This window comes from Pinus tabuliformis, chromosome 4_1 (assembly GCF_031772625.1).
Source record: "Pinus tabuliformis cultivar Carrire ecotype Pingquan chromosome 4_1, CPIR1, whole genome shotgun sequence".
Taxonomy (NCBI): Eukaryota; Viridiplantae; Streptophyta; class Pinopsida; order Pinales; family Pinaceae; genus Pinus; species Pinus tabuliformis.
The window spans coordinates 158587033-158606631 of NC_142303.1; positions in this window are offsets into that span (position 1 = coordinate 158587033).

Consider the following 19599-nt stretch of genomic DNA (forward strand, 5'->3'; position numbering starts at 1 on the left):
TGATATTCGAACAAGATCCACCCTACATGTTGATGGTGACAATGGAGGCACTGATAGACATCGCTGATTGGTATGCCTCACTATCCGGCACCTTCATATGGATGTATAGTGTGGAGAAGCCTCTGCATGTTCTACCGAAGTTTGCCTTGGATGTGCTCGTCATGCAGGAAGTAACATATCACATCTCAGCAGGATTGACAACTAGGTTGCACCGGAAGAAGAAGGCACCTTGGCTCGCTCTTCCGCTGCACATCGGGTTATACGAGATCCGGAGTTTCAAGCATGTGGATGTCGAACCATAGTAGATGAAGAAGTATCCATTCAACCTCAGAAGTTATAATCTGTATGACCCACATTGTCTTGTGAAAGATTAATGCACAAGAGTACAATTCAATTGGATCCACGGGGCATTTCATTGGGTAAAGGAGGACCCATGGAGATATTGCTATATTTTCTCCAAACCCAATGAACAGGCCGGCTTTGTTGTGGAGTGGTTAGCGAAGCAACGTGAAGCAACATCTTGGAGAGCACCATAAGCAATAACAGTAGTAGAGATGAACATACTAGTGCGCGATAAGGGCAAGAGGAAGATTGTTGATCACATGGAGTGTTACACAGTAATTTGTCACTGCCTTCCTGTCAGTCACCCTGCTGTGTCAATCACTAAGCTTCATGTCTTCTGAACTAGCCCAGAAACCCATTTTTCTAAAGTTTTATGCATCAGCGCGTCTGTTTGAAAAATATCCGCGATTACTGGCGCTCCATAGTGTATTCAATGCGCTGACAGCTCGGAAGGACACCACTTTTCCGCGCTGGTCGCCAGCGCGCCTTTCCCGTGTGCTTCCGCGCTGACATGACTGTCCCAGTTATGTAGACGCGGCGACATCGCGTCAGTTTCCTCATTATCCGCGCTGATCCAGTTTGGGCGAATTTGTTCAAACAACCAGCCTTCCAGATAACTCCAGGCTTGGTTGTTAGCTTTGTGAATGTCGACTCCTTTCTATGGCATGACTGTTCGACCCTTTGCAACCGTTTCCCTCAAAGATAAGCTCATCCTTCCACCTTTTTAGGAGACTCCTTCTCCTATATAAACTTCCACCATTACCATGAGCAGCTAGTTAGACTTAGCTTGGAATAGCTTGGATTGTACAGAGCTTGTAGTGCTCAGATTGCTGCTATAGGTGTGGTGTGCTAGGTGTGGAAGTGATTGATTGCTTAGGGAAGGTTGTTTGTGCTATTTGTGTGAGAGAGAGAGTTGTTTGTCTTGGGAGAATCATCCTCAAAGGTGAATGCTTGAGATACATGCTGACTGGCCCCTCTTGAGAAGGTTACCGACGTCAGAACATTTGGTTGTACTCTTCTCTATTCTGATTAATAATAGATGACTGCTATTATTGTTCCATTCTCATTTGTCTATGCAATGGTTAAATGTGAATTACATCTTTTCTGACTGATGTATGGTTACTTTTACTAGATTTCACGCTTGTGTTTGTTTCCTCTTCGTGTGTGCAGGTATCTATTCGCGAAGATCGCGGAGGATTGTGACCAGCCGAAGCGGAGGAGCGAAGGCAACATCTCTTCGTCAAACGACAGCGCAGGAATCCAAGTAGGTGCTTCTTACCTCTTGTTTAATTGTAATTAGGAACATGCGTAGCAGCATTGTGTGATTGTTGCTAGACCCCTGCTGGGCTAGTAGGGATCGCCTCTACCCGTAGAGGGGATTTACCTCTCCAACAATTTGGCGACTCCACTGGGGATCAGCCTTTTTGTCTCTTGAGTCCACTTTTGTGTTTGGCTTTGATTGATCTCTTTTCGAGTTTTTGGGATTGTCTCTTTTGCTTATGAACTTTCTGGGCGTTTCTGGGAAGCATCTTTATTGTTAAAAAGCTCTTGCCTTTGGTTTGGGAAGTTTTTAGTTTGGCCTTGCTTGTTTTGCGCTCAGCGCGTTTTAATTCCAAACAGTCGCGCTGACATCGCGACCCTGTTTTTGGGTTTTCTTTCCGTCGCGCTGACCTCGTTTTCAGAGACAGCGCGCTTTATTCGTGTCCTTCCGCGCTGGCATCGCGCCGCCGCTTCTTTGTGTTTCTTGTCATCGCGTCTGTGTGTTTTCTTTCCGCGCTGACCTCGTTTTTCTGAGACAGCGCGCTTTATTCCTGTTTTTCCGCGCTGACGTCGCAAAGTTGCTACAGGCCTCCCCCTGTCAGCGCCGAGTTGCCGAAGGCTACCCGCGCTGATCCTGTAAAACTCATTTTTGACCAAATTGGCCTCCTGAACCTCTTGCTGTGACTTTCCCTTCTTCTCTCCACCTGTCTGATGACTTGTTTTTCATTGTTTGAACTCTGAACTGCTTGATTGCGGAGCTTGTTTCCATAAGGTTTCGTTTTTGCTCAGTTTCAAGTTTGCAAATACCTTCCCTTTTTTGCTTTCGCTGCTTGGTTTGTGTTCCCATCATCGCTTTTGCAATTGCTGGATTGTGTTGTGTCTCTAGTTGACTGGTTGTGACTCTCGTCCTTCGGGTGTTTGCTTTTTTCTATTGATTTCGCACTCTAGCTCTAGGACATCTAGAGGCCGTGTGTGTGTCAAGCCTGCCGTAGGGAGCTTATTTGCTTGTTCGACCAGCCGAGTTCAGATCTGTTCATGCACTTGTTCAGTGATTGTTGGAGTGTTTTGGGTTGTGTTCCCAAGTGGTTTCTTTTCGCTTCCTCCTTGCTTGCGATCCTTGCTTGTCTTGCAGAGCTTAGATCACATAGCTCGTGCAGACCTTTGTTTTCCTTTGATTTGGAAATTTTGGTTGAGTGTTTCGGGAACTTTGCGTGCTTTCATTAAGTAGTTTACTTGGTGTTCCGGTTCCTCCAAATTATTTTAGATGCTTTGTGTCACTGAAAGAAAATCAAACTAGTAGCTTTGTTTTTGAAAATTGAAAAGGAAAAGAACATTTCATTGATTTGCATCTTCAAAAGAAAAGTTTCCTTTCCTCGCTTTAGTTGCATTAAGTTGCTTGTTTGCTTGTACTTGTTTTGTTTGGTAGAAAATTTCTTGCCCTCTCGTAGCTAGAATTCATCGAACAAAGCGGAATTCTTTGGCATATAGATTGCATCTAGGTAATTGTGAGCGAACATACGATAGAGCTTGAAATCGAAACTTAATCTCAAGATCAACTATAAAATGAACCAAATGAATCTAAAAACGCATTGGAACTAAACGCAAATATCTAGAGGTCTAGGTTAGAGACGTGTTCCGGCGTCTTTAAACATAGTCACTGTTGTTTCACATTAGGTTGGGTGATTCCTCCTTCTGTGACTCGATAGTGGTCTAACACGGACTGCGCTCCCACGTACCGTCGCGTATATAGGGAGACCCCACTAGGCTTTTATCCTTTATCCATAGGAAGCCGAGTCGGCCGCCCTACGATTCGCAATGCAGTGAACACAGCATTCACGAAGATTGACCACCCGTACCCTAAAAAGTATTCTGTGGTTTTGCGAAAAGTTTGGCACACCCTCTACCTAGAATTCCAGAGCAGTCACTTTTGATCCTTTTCGGACTCCCTAAACGAAAAGGTGCCTGTGAGCGTCTTGTCACTTCGTGCTCATTAAACATTCGAAGGAGACTGGAGTCATCTTTTCGTCCTTTTCTCGACTCCTGAAACATGAAAAGGTCAAGTTTGGTTCTTGTGTCTTAAAATTAATTTGGCCACGATAACATCACCTATTTTAGATCTTGTGTGCGATAGTTTTGAGTAGGGTTTTATCGTTAGTTTCCTTTAGGTTTTCTAAGGGGTCTGGTCATCCTGGCTGACCCATCAACTCCCGGTCAAAGTGATCAAGGTTCTCCGTCCTCTGTCGCTCCAGAGGTACCAGTTGTAAGCGGTACTCTTCCCATTGTTCCGAGTATCCGGCCTATCAACGTACGTGCCCCAGGCGACGAAGATTACATAGAGGATTGGAATCCCATCTGGGAGCCCGATTATACCCCCCGTACCCCTCGTACCCCTCTCGGTATGTCGTCTCCAATGTCTTCGTCCCACATGGATGAGGCAGCTTCCAGCACCGGTGAGACACCCGTGGTCACAGACGTCGAGACCCCGATCCCGGCTTCCTCTCCCCTCCCTCCACGATACCAATCACTGAGGGATAGGTATGCCGCTAGAACGACTTCTACAACTATATGGGATCCTAGTCTTGCTGCTTCCACTGGGCCTTTTGTTTCGCAACCCCTTAGTACACCCCTTACGTCAGGGCTTAACACGCCCGTCACCTCAGTTCCCACTCAACCTACTGTCTGTGTAGCACGTTCGACTCCGGTCGTCAGTGCTGTACCGGTTTCCTCGTCTGAAATCCCTCAAGCTGGTTCCTTTGTTGGTGGAATTCCAGGATCAGGGCCGTATGATGCTTATGGGGAACCCATAATGGACCCGGATTACGAAGGTCCCTTCTTTTTCTATGATGAAAACGGTGAGTTCCTTGAGAGCGTCTCAGGTCTCCCTCATCGCCCTTTCGAAGAAAAGGAGGAACCCTTGAATATCACGTACGATTACGCTACTCATATGTTCAAAGGGAACCGGGATCCTCCCAGGCAGCCCATAGGACCACCCAATCAAGGCCAGCCATTCTACGTGCAAACCCCCCAGGGGCAACCAATTTATGGCCCGCCTGACCCAGGACAATCTGGGGGCCCACAAGGTCAACCTTACCAGGAACAACCCTTGGGCATTGGAGGTCCGCCATATCCATATCAAAATCAACCCACTGGACAACCAGAGCAACCTTCTTTTCAACAAGGCCAACTCGGTTTCCAGCAAGGGTACCCCTCTGGACAAACTGGCTCAGTTTACAATCCTCCAAATCAACCAGTAGTCCAGCAAGGGTATCCTCTTGGGCAGGGTGGACAACCCTATGTACAACAGGGCCAACCTACCGCCCAGTCTGGTCAATTCCCTGGGCAGGGTGGACAACCCTATGTTCAACAGGGCCAACCCACCCCTCAAATCATGAATCCTTCTGGGCAAGGGGGGCAACCTGCTCTACAGCAAGGCCAACCCTCTGCTCAGCCCATGCACCAAGGGGGGCAACCTGCTATGCAGCAAGCCCAACCCTCTTCTCAATTTGGTCACACTGGGGGACAAACGGGCCAACCGTCTATACAGCCGAATCAACCCGGTGTCCACCCTCATCGTCAAACTGGACAAGCTGGCCAACCTCGGCGTCAACCAGCTATCCAGCCGATTCGACCATCCGTTCCGCAAAGACAACCCTTGGTGGCACATGGACAACCTGGCGCCCAGCAAGGCTACCCTGCTGGCCAACCAGGTCCATCTCGAATCCGACCAAGTCAACCTTCGGGACATATGGTTCAACCCCAGCCGGTTCAAGGACATTACTCTGGGCCTCAAACTCAAACAGGTTATCAACCTTCATACCAAACGCAGCCTGCCTACCAGGCTCCGTATGGGACCCAGCAGTCATCTGGCTACCAGCCACCCCAGGGGCAAAATCAGTATGCTCCTTATCAAAATTATCAGCAACCACAGGCCACTCCTTATCAAAATTATCAATATGGTCAACCTGTCGGGCAAGCTGCTAATACTTGGGGAGCTGGGGGGCAGACACAGGGACAGCCGTCCGCATATGGCCAAAATCCATACGGACAAAACTCCTACGGACAAACTCCCTATGCGCCAGGTCCTTTTGGACCTGGTCCGTCGGGACAAAATTCCTACGCGTCAGGTCCTTTTGGGCCGGGCCCGTCCGGACAAAGTTCGTGGGGGCAACCCCAATCTGGGTGGAACCCTAATGTCGCCTCGAATCCACAGCCACAGATGTCCTTCAACCCGCAGCTACCATTTTTGGCAACGTTGGAACTACCTGATGTGTCCAAGTTAACAAATGACCCTATTTTGCATAATCCATATTGGCCACCGGTTCCAACCAAAATACCAGGTGACTGTCCAAAGTTCGACGGCAAAGCCGGAGAGGATCCTCAGGCCCATGTAATGACTTATCACCTTTGGTGCTCATCTAACTCATGGCTTGATGATTCTATCCGACTTCGCCTCTTCCAGAGGACCCTCACTGGCTCAGCTGCTAAATGGTACATCGAACTCAATCGCGGCATGTTTTCTGATTTTAACTCGTTGGCTATGGCCTTTTTAACTCATTTTCAGTTACCCATTCGGTACGAGACTGGGACCCATCTTCTCACGTCTCTAAAACAGGATACGACAACGCACATCTCCGATCATATACATGAATGGAGAAGGTGTCGTCGCTTGATTAAATTTTGGATCCCTGATCAACTCCTGACCGACTGATTTACCACGTCCTTTGTCCCTAAAATTGCCAAAGATATCGCAATGGGGGCGTGTGTAACTGAGGAGCAAGCAATCGCGCGAGCTCAATACCTGGACTTAGTGTATTCTCAGTCAGGTACCTTGTATGAGTATTTGCCGGATGCCCCGAGACACGGACAACCCAAAGCTCCACCAAAGCCTTCTGTTGATGGAGTTATCGGTTCCGTAAACTCACCATCTAAGAAATCGGCCGCGAACCCTGGGAAGCAGAAACAAAATGCATCTAACGAAAATGCTTCTCAGAGCCAATCTATTCCTGGGAATACCTCCGAGGTAAATGCCGTTCAGTCCACCGCGGCAGACAAATCCTCGAAAGGCAAAAAGAAAGGGAAGGCCAAAGATAAATCTGGACAGCCGAAGCAGAACCCTCCTAAACCTCCCTCCGAGGAAGGAGCCAAACGGAAGCCTAAGTATCCTTGTCTCATTTGCGAAGAGGATCACTACACCAAGGATTGCCCCAGGCGGTCCGAGGTTAGTCGGCTTTTGAAAGGTGCTCCAGGGTCCCCTGCCGTGCTTAAAGAGCCTTTCCCGTCCCAGCAAACGCATCAGGTGGCAGATCCTTCTCAATCCTCTTCCTCATTTGGTTCTCAAGTGTTCATGGCTGGAACCATCCCCATCCATGTCACGACTCGAGCGAAAGATTATCCATCTTCAGCCGGGAAGGAGCCGGAAGTTCCCTCCAGCGCTCCTCCGTCCAGTTCTGGTCCCCTTCACATCGAAAGGCCCAGCACCGAGACGATCCCCCGACCCCCTCCCAAAGGTGTACTCAGGAAGTCATCTTATAATCCCAATGCTCGTGCTGCACAGCATTATAGCATTGTCGAGGACTTAGCTCAGGCTCCGTCTGCTATGTCCGCATTAGAAGTCCTCCAGAGCTGCCCCTCCCAGAGGAAGTCCCTGCTATCAGCAATTGGTGGCATAGACCCGGCAGATTCGGATTTAATCTCTTTTGATCTCGAGGGTTTTACGCAGAGATTGCCTCACCAGGTGGCCTTCCTTATACAGGTTCTCATCAATGGCAAAACGATCCATCGTACGGTCATTGATGAAGGTGCCTCAACCTGCATCATGTCGGTTGCTTGTTGGAAGGCTATTGGTTCCCCTGCTCTGAGCCAGTCTCCTACCACCCTAGAGGCTTTCGATGGAAGAGAATCTCGTCCATATGGTATCCTCCCGCGATTGCCTATCTCTTTAGAAGGGAAAACGGTAGAGGTCGAGGTTGAAGTCGTTGACGCTAATCTCACTTACAACCTCCTCCTTGGACGAAGTTGGACATATGCCATGCAGGCCGTGGCTTCCTCTTTGTTCCGTGTCGTTCGCTTTCCCCATCAAGGGAAAATCGTCACAGTGGACCAGCTGTCCTTTTTCGCTTCCTCTTCTGAAGGGAATGTGCCATTCGTAGAGCATACCTCCAAATCGCTAGTGAGTGTGGGTGCTGGATTATTTAAAGATCCTTCCCTGATGGGAGTCTTTCCCCTCCCACCTCCAAATCTCGCCTCCGTTAACATGATCTCAGTGCGTTCCGATCCATGGGTTCTCCCTCCCTTGAATCAGGAAGACTCTTGGGGCGAGATGATGCCGTTGAGTCCCGCCGAGCTCAACTACATCGAGATAGTCGCTGCATCGGCTCCACCTCCCGAACCTGCTTTTCCAAGCAGTGTTCCCGATTCATATGACTGCTTCCCTTGGATGGGAGGAGAGGCCACTTCGGATCCCCTGAAGGAATCATTTCCCTCCGACGAGGCTATCATTGAGACTATGTCTCCCGAGGAGCTCCCTTGGTCAGATTACCACCATCGCTCTTCGTTTCTCCCTCCTCATTCGGAAATGGCCACATGTCTCGAGCGGTTTGCTTCATGTGTCCCATCTATCCCTCTCCAAACGCCTGTTCAGTTGTATCAAGTGTCTTCGGAAGGAAACATGGGTAACATTACGCAAACTCTGGCTATCGACATCTCTGTCAAAACAGGGGTTGTCGAAAATATTCATATTGGAGTCACATGCACTCCTGAGGAAATTCAACTTTACACTGATTTATTTCGTGAATTCCGTGACGTTTTCGCATGGTCTTACGAGGAAATGCCCGGCATTGACCCCAGTATCGTGGAGCACGAAATCCCTACTTATCCCGGCGCTAAGCCTGTTCGTCAACGCTTACGCCCAGTGCACCCTCGAAAGGCTGCAGCCATCAAGGCCGAAGTTGAAAAACTCCTTCGAGCTGGTTTCATCTATGCCATTCCTCTCACGGAATGGGTATCTAATATAGTCCCTGTGAATAAAAAACAGGGTACTATTCGGGTTTGTGTTGATTATCGCGACATCAATCGCGCCTGTCCAAAAGATAACTTTCCTACGCCTTTTATTGATCAGCTTATCGACGATTGCGCAGGAAGCGAAATTTATTCATTTATGGACGGCTTCTCTGGTTACAACCAGATCAACATAGCCCCCGCAGACCAGCACAAGACTGCTTTCATTTGTCCTTGGGGCACCTTCGCTTACAAGAAGCTACCTTTCGGTCTCAAAAATGCCGGTGCTACTTTCCAGCGTGCGATGTCGTATGCTTTTCATGATATCCGGCACATCGTACAACCTTACCTGGATGACCTACCAGCTCATTCAGCTAAACGTCAAGACCATCCATCTCATTTACGCGAAATCTTTCTCCGCTGTCGACACTACCGTATTCGACTCAATCTGCATAAGTGTGTCTTCTGCGTAGAATCTGGCCGACTGCTCGGGTTTATCGTCTCCCGGGAAGGTATCCGTCTGGATCCCCTTAAGGTCGAGGCCATTTTGAATCTTCCTCCCCCTGCCTCTCTACAGCAGTTACAGAGCTTGCAAGGGAAAGCCAATTTTCTCAGACGATTCATCCCAAATTATGCCGAGGTGGCTAAGGGTTTCACGCGATTATTGAAGCGAGACACGCCCTTTCGCTGGGACGCTATCGCTCAGCAATCTTTTGAGCGTCTTAAAGACCTTCTGGTCTCAGCTCCGCTCCTAAGACCTCCAAATTACCACCGTGACTACACCCTTTATTTGGCCGCCGCCGATACCACCATCGGCATGGTTTTAGTGCAAGACGACGACGATGGCACCGAGCATGTTGTATATTATCTCAGCCGCAACCTTCTGGATACGGAAACTCGCTATGCATACGTCGAGAAGTTGGCATTGGCAGCTGTCTGTGCCGTCCAACGTTTCCGTCATTACATCCTGTTGCGCACGACGACCGTGATCTCTGATTGCAACCCCATGACCTATATTTTGTCACGTCAGTTGCTGGGGGGCAAATACTCCAAGTGGATCGTAATCCTCCAAGAGTTCGACTTGGAATTCACTGCAGCCAAGTCTAAGAAATCACTGGTCTTCGCCGAACTACTCTGCTCCTTACCATCTCAGTCTACACCATCTCGTTCAGAGGAACATATTCCGGATGAAACGCTATTTCTCATCAGCACTCTCGACCCATGGTACGGGGACATTATCGTATATTTACAAACGTCTTCGTTTCGTCCCAACACATCGAAAGATGCTCGACGACGAATTCGTCACCAAGCTCAACCATATCGCATTTTGGGCGATACCCTGTACCGCCTCGGCGTCGATTCTGTTCTTCGCCGATGCTTAACCCTTGAGGAGGCTGAGAGAGTCTTGAATGACTGCCACTCCGGCGCTTGTGGCGGCCATATGTCTGGATATGCTACCGCTCAGAAGATCCTCCGTGCTGGTTATTTCTGGCCTTCTATTTTCAAGGATTGCATCCTTGCTGTACGTGCATGTCACGAATGCCAGGTTTACCACCGGAAGATGCGTGCACCTGTTGCACCACTGCACCCTGTCGTAACCGTAGGTCCATTTGCAAAATGGGGCATCGATTATACGTCCTGTAACCCTCGTTCGGCCGGGGGGCATGGGTACATTATCGTTGCTGTGGACTATTTCACCAAGTGGGCCGAAGCGATGCCTACATTAAACGAAGACGGTTACACCGCGGCGCAGTTTTTATTCAATCATATTATCACTCGTTTCGGAGTCCCTCAGGCTATTGTTACAGATCATGGAAAGCATTTCCGAAATCATATGATGACGGAGCTAACAACCCAACTAGGCTTGCGCCAAGATAGTTCGACACCGTACTATCCGCAATCTAACGGCCAAGTTGAAGCCGTGAACAAAGTCTTGATCACTATGCTCCAGCGCACCGTCAATACGCACAAGTCTAACTGGCACCTTATGCTTTTCCCAGCCTTGTGGGCCTACCGGACTTCTGTGAAGGATGCCACCGGTTTCACCCCTTTCCAGTTGGTTTATGGACTGGAGGCTACCCTTCCCGTCGAATGCGAGATTCCTTCATTAAAATTAGCTGTCGAGTTACTCCCCAACACCACTCCGGTGGAGGAACGGCTTCTTTACCTAGAACGGTTAGACGAGACTCGTCGTTTGGCTTCTCTGGCTATCGAAGCACAGAAGAAGAGAGTCAAGGCTCACTTCGATCAGAATATTCACCCGCGTTCCTTTGTTGAGGGAGATTTAGTACTGCTCTACGATCAAGCTAAGGATAAGCTGGGGGCAGGAAAACTCGAATCTATGTGGTTAGGTCCCTACATCGTGAAAAGAGTTTTACAAAAGGGCGCATATGAGTTGATTGATTATGAAGGAAATCCTCTGGACAAGCCCCGCAACGGGCTGTACCTGAAGAAATATTATGCATAACTTCGCGCATTCACTTTGTATATACGTGTGTTTTGTGTGTTGTGCATGTTTTCGTTTTGCCTTGGTGTGAAAGCGTGTTTGCCTCTTATTGTGTTTTCTTCTTCTTGTGCAGATGTCTAGTGCACCTTATGTTGGTTTCGCTGATGGCGCCTGCCGTAGTACTTGCAATTTGTCATCTGCGGCGTGGGTGATCTACGATCCTCACGGAGAATTGGTAGACCTTCAGGGTGTCTGCCTAGGTCGTACCACTAACAACGTTGCCGAATACAGCGCTGTAATTGAATTACTTGCCGAAGCGGTTGACCTTGGCATCCGCGAACTAGTGGTGAACCTGGACTCCCAGCTAGTTGTCCATCAACTCAACGGGCGATATTCCGTCAGAGACCAACGCATATTAAGGATGTACCTACGTGTAAGATTGTTAGAACGGAACTTTGATTACATTACTTATCAACACATTCCGAGACGATTAAATACGTTGACCGACGCATTGGCAAATCATGTGTTAGATAGACATTTGCGTAACAGATAAACATCATGCAAGAAGACATAGAAAGCATAATAGAGTAAAGCATATGTAAATAAATCATTTCAAGCATAGTTTGCATATAGGTGCTTTTAAGCTTGCATCAAAAAATATAAAATCCATGGGTCATGTGTCGTGCAAATTCATACATAAGATCACAATTGTATTGAATAAATGCATAACATAAACAAAACATCATCACATGTAACAATGATCCATCCAAAAACCGGTATGTATATATATATATATCGTGTGGCGCACTAAGGCGCTCAAAAATAAGTGTATATGTCCAAAAATCAGTATGTCTGAGTCATGAGTCTCAAAATAACAGTGGAAATAAAGCCTAGGCGACTATTCGGCTGGGTGATGCTCCCTGTAGTACACAGCTGCTCGTGCCACCCGCCTCAGAAGGCGGTGCACCCTGGGTTGCACCCCCACTGTATGGATCTGATGCTCTATGGGGACCTCCTCGACCCCCTGGTAGTCAGGCACCCCCTCCAGCAACCCCTCAAGGTTGCGAGCCACAGTCTTTGACGTATCAACCCCTGGAGGGGCTAAAGCTAGGACCCCAGCTCCTTGTCCTTCTTTCCGTGCCGTGGCAGCCAGGCCAATCGGTCTAGTAGGCCCCACATCTGCATACCATGACATTTGTTAAAGACATGTACATAAAAAATCCAAAAACATTAAAAAATTCAAAAGTCAAAGTGTTATACCTGCATCATCCCACTGTTCACCTGGGGGCAGTGCCAGATCAGGGTCATGGCGGAAATCCATGCCCGCATATGGCCAGTCCTCCACAAAGATCTCCTGCTGATCCAGCCAGTCTCGGAAAAATGCTCCCCAGCTATGTGGCCGGCCGCCACCTCCGCGTGGCATGATTCGAGCCCATCGTGAGGCCCTCGTCTCTCGAGGATCCCTGGGAGCATCCACGGCCATCGTCTGCAGCCGCATGGCTGGCACTCGCTCCAGAATGAGCGGGACTAAGATGGACCCGTAGCCGAACTGTTTCGTCTCCCCGCGACGACAGTTGCTCAGCTGCCTCTTCATGTTATTGGTCACTGCTGTGCACCAATCAAACACGGTAGGCTCAAGGCAATCGAGAGCTAGCAAGAGATGAGTCTTTGAGGCCTCGTGGTTGGCCATACTACCCGCTGCCCGGGTCACCATGAACAAAATGGTGCGAAGCACTATGTTTCCCACTGTGGGGATTGCTACTTTCCCACTTCGCGCTTTCTCAGCCTCCGGACATACCCGAGCCATCAGATCATCTAGCGTGCCGCCGCTAGGTCGCTGCCCCTCTATGATGGGCCTCGCACCTCGGCGTGACAGCCCGGTCAAAAAGAAGATATCCATATGGTCAAATTCGATATCCTGGCCCCGGATAGTGAATTTCATATCCACCGGGTTCCATGCCCTGATCAGTAGCTCGAGAAGATCATGCTGAGCTCTTAGGCGAGGTGTGAGGAAAAATTTCATAAAACCGCAAGCCCGCATGGCATTGCAGCAATCCGCATTTGCCCAAGCAGCAACATCTTCGACATCGTGCACTCTTTCCTGCCATTGGAAAGCCATTACGTCCTGCAGGAACCATGAAAAGAAATTAGAAGTGCTGCCATTGGATTTTTTACGTTCAAATTAAAACTAAATAATTTTTCCGCGCCAGCGCGGCTGTTTTAAAAACAGACGCGCTGGCCATGACAGCCCTTTGTTAATTTTCGAGGTCAGCGCGGAAGAACACGGGTTTTCCGCGCTGACCCGAAGTTGGCCACGTTTTGTCCTAATTCGGCCAGCGCGGACCCGCGTGGGATATCCGCGCTGACCGAGAGCGCATCCATGCACTAAGAATTCGCCCGATTGGGCAAATTCGACCGCTAAAATTCTACCAAAAACGACCAAAATGCAGGGCAAGAGAGCGAGGACCTACCTGGAAGAAGCGGTTCGAGAAATGGTGTCCGTACGGGCTGGAAATCACTCCGTCAACTTTCTGGCTTCTCCACGTCCTTCACATCCAGAAATGGTAAAATGGTAAAAATGAGTTTTCACCCTCTTCTATTTATAGCAAAAACTTATAAAATTGTCATATTTTTGGGTTTTTTACCACCTTTTGCCATAAATTTAGCCCTAGTTTTGTCAAATACATGTTTTGATATGTTTTTTACTCATATCGAATGGATTTATGCGGGTAGTGCTCTTGTGCAGGTTAGTATAAACGGTGGAAATCATCATGGTTCTGAAATCACTTAGCCCCCAACAATGTCGTCTTTAAGCTCTTTTCCGACATTAAACAAGAAAAGATAGCCGAGTCTCCTTTTAGCTCGTTAAAAGGAACGAGAGGCGGTCATTTTAAGCTCTTTTTCGGACCGTGTAACTTAAAAAGATTGCCGGGTGTTTGTCGTTTCGCACTCGATATCGGCTCTAAAACGACGTGTTTTCGACCGCTTTTTTACTTTTTCGGGTCAAAAGCACTATTTACGAAAAGTACTCCTCGATCGTAATGGTCGGGCGGTTCTTTCGAGCATTGTTTTATACTTTTTCGGGCTCGAGAGACACAACTGTATGAAAAAGGACCCCCCTGGAGTCTTCTTTTCTGCTGTCTTTTCAGGCTCTCTAAACAAGAAAAGACGCCGAGTTTTTCCTTTGTCAGGCTCGTTAAACACTTGATGACATCGGATATTGTCGAAATGACACTCTTCAAGCATATGCTATCCCCGTCAAGCTTGTCATCCAAAAATAACCGGGGTACCTGCCAGAAATGGTGGGGAAAATGGAACAGTAATCATAGTCGTGTCGGCAGTATGTCGCTCTTGAACATGGCACTCTTCTGCTTCGTGTCTGGGTGGGATCATCTCATCTTGTTTTTCACTGGCCTCCGTGGGTTTGGGTTATCCTATTCGACCTCTCATCTGCCCATTGCCATCATCACTATATCCTTTGCTCATTTGATGTCAAATACTGCCAAACCCGCTACAGTGCCGCCGATATGTTCAAGAGAAGTTGACCTCTGCAATAATACAACCTCATCTGTCATCTCACACAAATCATTTTTCCTCTGTCTCGCGTCGATGATGTGGGAATCATTATGGCCCACCTTCGATCAAGGTCCCTTCCTGTCGACTTCAGCTCATTATCCGGGAAGGTGACTTAGAGACTCCCTTCAGGTGCCTTAGAGCCTGCATGCCTCAATGGCAGGTTCTTCGTGTTCGACGAGAGGTTTTCATCATTGGCCTCCGATCGAATGATTCCGTGGATGTTCGACAACAGCTCATTGATTCACATGCCGCGGATTGTACCTATAGTACCTTGAGGGCCATTGTCATTATTGGTGGTCCCTCTCGCGTCTGTTAACGGTTTTCATCATTGACTGGTAATCAGACGATGTTCATGCATGTTCGACTTCGACTTATATATTCACATGTTTGAACTTGTACTTTGTTCGGATCAGGATGGAGCGCAAGACCCTGGATCCGTGTCTGTTATGGGCTAGGTTGCGATTTTGTGGATGATCATTACATGACTCATTGATGGATGGCTGCGCCCATACCTGAGTCTTCATGGATGGCTGCGACCATACCTTGTCATTATTATGGTCTCTTTAGCTGGGTGGCTGCGTCCATTCCACAGACCTTTTCGCATGTCTTTTGGATGGCTGCGCCCATGCCTAGACTGCATGTACTTGATTATCAGAGATATTTCGGTCCTTCCTGGTGGTGTTCCAGTTCGGCGTGTGTTGTAAAGCATTTCACCCCTCCCACTCTCTCGGTCTTCATGCTTTAGGGGGCATCTGTTACACAGTAATTTGTCACTGCCTTCCTGTCAGTCACCCTGCTGTGTCAATCACTAAGCTTCATGTCTTCTGAACTAGCCCAGAAACCCATTTTTCTAAAGTTTTATGCATCAGCGCGTCTGTTTGAAAAATATCCGCGATTACTGGTGCTCCATAGTGTATTCAATGCGCTGACAGCTCGGAAGGACACCACTTTTCCGCGCTGGTCGCCAGCGCGCCTTTCCCGTGCGCTTCCGCGCTGACATGACTGTCCCAGTTATGTAGACGCAGCGACATCGCGTCAGTTTCCTCATTATCCGCGCTGATCCAGTTTGGGCGAATTTGTTCAAACAACCAGCCTTCCAGATAACTCCAGGCTTGGTTGTTAGCTTTGTGAATGTCGACTCCTTTCTATGGCATGACTGTTCGACCCTTTGCAACCGTTTCCCTCAAAGATAAGCTCATCCTTCCACCTTTTTAGGAGACTCCTTCTCCTATATAAACTTCCACCATTACCATGAGCATCTAGTTAGACTTAGCTTGGAATAGCTTAGATTGTACAGAGCTTGTAGTGCTCAGATTGCTGCTATAGGTGTGGTGTGCTAGGTGTGGAAGTGATTGATTGCTTAGGGAAGGTTGTTTGTGCTATTTGTGTGAGAGAGAGAGTTGTTTGTCTTGGGAGAATCATCCTCAAAGGTGGATGCTTGAGATACATGCTGACTGGCCCCTCTTGAGAAGGTTACCGACGTCAGAACATTTGGTTGTACTCTTCTCTATCCTGATTAATAATAGATGACTGCTATTATTGTTCCATTCTCATTTGTCTATGCAATGGTTAAATGTGAATTACATCTTTTCTGACTGATGTATGGTTACTTTTACTAGATTTCACGCTTGTGTTTGTTTCCTCTTCGTGTGTGCAGGTATCTATTCGCGAAGATCGCGGAGGATTGTGACCAGCCGAAGCGGAGGAGCGAAGGCAACATCTCTTCGTCAAACGACAGCGCAGGAATCCAAGTAGGTGCTTCTTACCTCTTGTTTAATTGTAATTAGGAACATGCGTAGCAGCATTGTGTGATTGTTGCTAGACCCCTGCTGGGCTAGTAGGGATCGCACCTATAGCAGCAATCTGAGCACTACAAGCTATGTACAATCCAAGCTATTCCAAGCTAAGTCTAACTAGCTGCTCATGGTAATGGTGGAAGTTTATATAGGAGAAGGAGTCTCCTAAAAAGGTGGAAGGATGAGCTTATCTTTGAGGGAAACGGTTGCAAAGGGTCGAACAGTCATGCCATAGAAAGGAGTCGACATTCACAAAGCTAACAACCAAGCCTGGAGTTATCTGGAAGGCTTGTTGTTTGAACAAATTCGCCCAAACTGGATCAGCGCGGATAATGAGGAAACTGACGCGATGTCGCCGCGTCTACATAACTGGGACAGTCATGTCAGCGCGGAAGCGCACGGGAAAGGCGCGCTGGCGACCAGCGCGGAAAAGTGGTGTCCTTCCGAGCTGTCAGCGCATTGAATACACTATGGAGCGCCAGTAATCGCGGATATTTTTCAAACAGACGCGCTGATGCATAAAACTTTAGAAAAATGGGTTTCTGGGCTAGTTCAGAAGACATGAAGCTTAGTGATTGACACAGCAGGGTGACTGACAGGAAGGCAGTGACAAATTACTGTGTAACATGGAGGAAGAGAAAATCTACAAGTTCCAAGCAGATCCACTTGTGGAGAAAGCAACTTTGGCCATAGAGGAAACTAGGCAACAACGAGAGAAGCTAAACACGGAAAAGTAGAGAGAGAAATAGAGAATGGAGGAAACAGAGAAGGAGTTGCATGAGTTGAAGGAGCAACTCTAAAAGGAATAGGAGTTGCGCAAACAGGAGAGGGAAGCACAACAACAACAGGTGCAGAAGGGGGTGCAACATGTGCAAATGGATGAAACAATGCATGTACAAGTAGTGGACTCATCAGAACAACTGGCATCAACCGAAAAGGATTAACCATCGCAGGAGTAGGACTTCCCTCAGGAGATAGAGCAAGCACTTGAACAGATGGATACGAACATGGAGTAGTAGTAGTTAGAGCAAGACATCGACTTCATGCCTCACCACCAAGGGTCGACCCACTAGCTTCACCACATCCAAAAGATGAGCAAGTCCCAAATGACCAAGGAGACACTGAGATCCTTGGAGATCAGCTGGAAGGAGAGATGCACAACATCTCATTCGATGAATCTCAACATAGAATTACACAATCTTGCAGACTGTCAACTCCGAAAGATCATACATCTCTTGCGTAGGACGAGGAACAAGTGATCGTGTCTGGCTTGTGCAAACATCCAACAGCCTTCGTCGATGCCACTAGAGCATATGCTGAAGCCACTAGCTCAAGTGTTCGCTTTATGATATCTTAGAATGAGCGAATGGCTAAGGAGCTACAAACATCGAAGCAAGGAGCAGAGTCGGTGACAACGTCTACTCGAGAAGAACTGAAGAAGGAAATACTAGATGAAGTATTGTCCCTTGACATAGTTATGCAAGTGTTGTATTCCAAGTTTGGTACCGTGCATAAGGCAGTCGTCCATCTCAATGGATGGTAGTAACGATGTGCTAGAAGAGCACGTATCTTATCAAACGTACATGTTGATCTTGATTGCACGCATACGTGGATGATGAGATACAAGGGAGCCCCACTTCACTTGCCTAAGATGATGAAGCCCATAGTGGTTGATCTGAAGGCACACATCCAAAGTCAGATTCAGAACTATGAAGAGCTCCCATAGCTCATCAATAGTCTACAGGCCTCCCATGCACATGTATTCAAGCGTATGGATGTTGTGGTGTGCACACATGCGATCCCATCTATTGGGACTCTCACACAAGCGAAGACAAAGGCACAAGTCCGACTAGAGATTGACTCGTACTTTGACAAGTTGATGCGCATAGCCACCAGCCTAGACTTGCTAATCAGTTTAGACACCATGCACAAGTATGTTGTCGGTCCGACCGCATTGAAGACAATGATGCACATGCTTTCAGACGAGTTGGACAGAGGAGCCTGAGCAGTGTACCCAGATGCTATGGAGGCAAGAGTCAAGTTCCAGAAATATGTCACCTTGGAGTACATAAACACCATCACAGACTACCAATATTGGCATCAGTACGCTATTATTGATCATCGCGAGGATGTTGAAGAGTCGGACTTCCCATGGTTGTCCGAGTCATAGTAATGTCTTGCATGGCTTCCTCAAACCCATTTTGTCTCACATGGGTACATGTGCATTGTAATGTAACACCTTGTCAATTGCAAGTTCAAGTGTCGATAGTTGGATTTAACAATCATAAAGTAGATGCAGAGTCATGAGGGTAGATGCACTGTCACAAAGGGGAATGTCAAAGGTCACCCCACCCTTTGCTATAAATAGTCCCTCATAACTCATTGCTAGGCTTCTAGTCAGCCAATATTTCTATAGGACTATCTTAGAGAGAGCTTGGACAATATTGAAATGAGCCTTGGCTTCTCCACTGTGTAGAGCTAGTACATCTCTTTGGGGGAGTAGGCATTTGTGGATGTAACGTTCTGTTGTTAGAACTGGAACTTACACTTATTAATATCACAAGAGGCAACATGTTTCATGAATATGTTGTATTGTATTTCAACTATATGTTTACTCTAAATGATATATGTATTTGTTTGCTTACGCATGCATGTATATCTCTGTGTATGTATGTATGAATATTTCTTAATTGTGTTGTTGGTTTAACCATCACTTTGGATTGCTAGCTAACTTTCCTTCCATGTTGTGATGCATCCTTGATCATGTGTTCCCTTCTTAACTCCATGCTATCACAGGTTTCCAAGGGGCGCACTCATCTCAACCCCCGTGTGCTGGAACCTCTCATGCACCTTCCTTGGCTCTGCATATGTCACACCCTTGCTATTAACGGAGTTATCTTACTTGCCTCTATGTGAAATCGTGGTCAAGGCATTACCATACGACCCAATGCTGGGACTCCTACACCAAACGGCCTGAGTCTAATTGGGACTTCTTACCAAGGAGACCCTCTGACATGTTGGCGGGTCCAGCACCGTCAAAAACTCCAAATCTTAACTAGAGTTAAAATATAGACTCTTTGTGAGTATTTTTCATCATGATCTCCTAGCTAGTCCCTTTCCGATGAATGATGGGGGTTGACGTGGCATCCTCTTGAATTATGGTAGTCAAAATAGGAAGGTCAA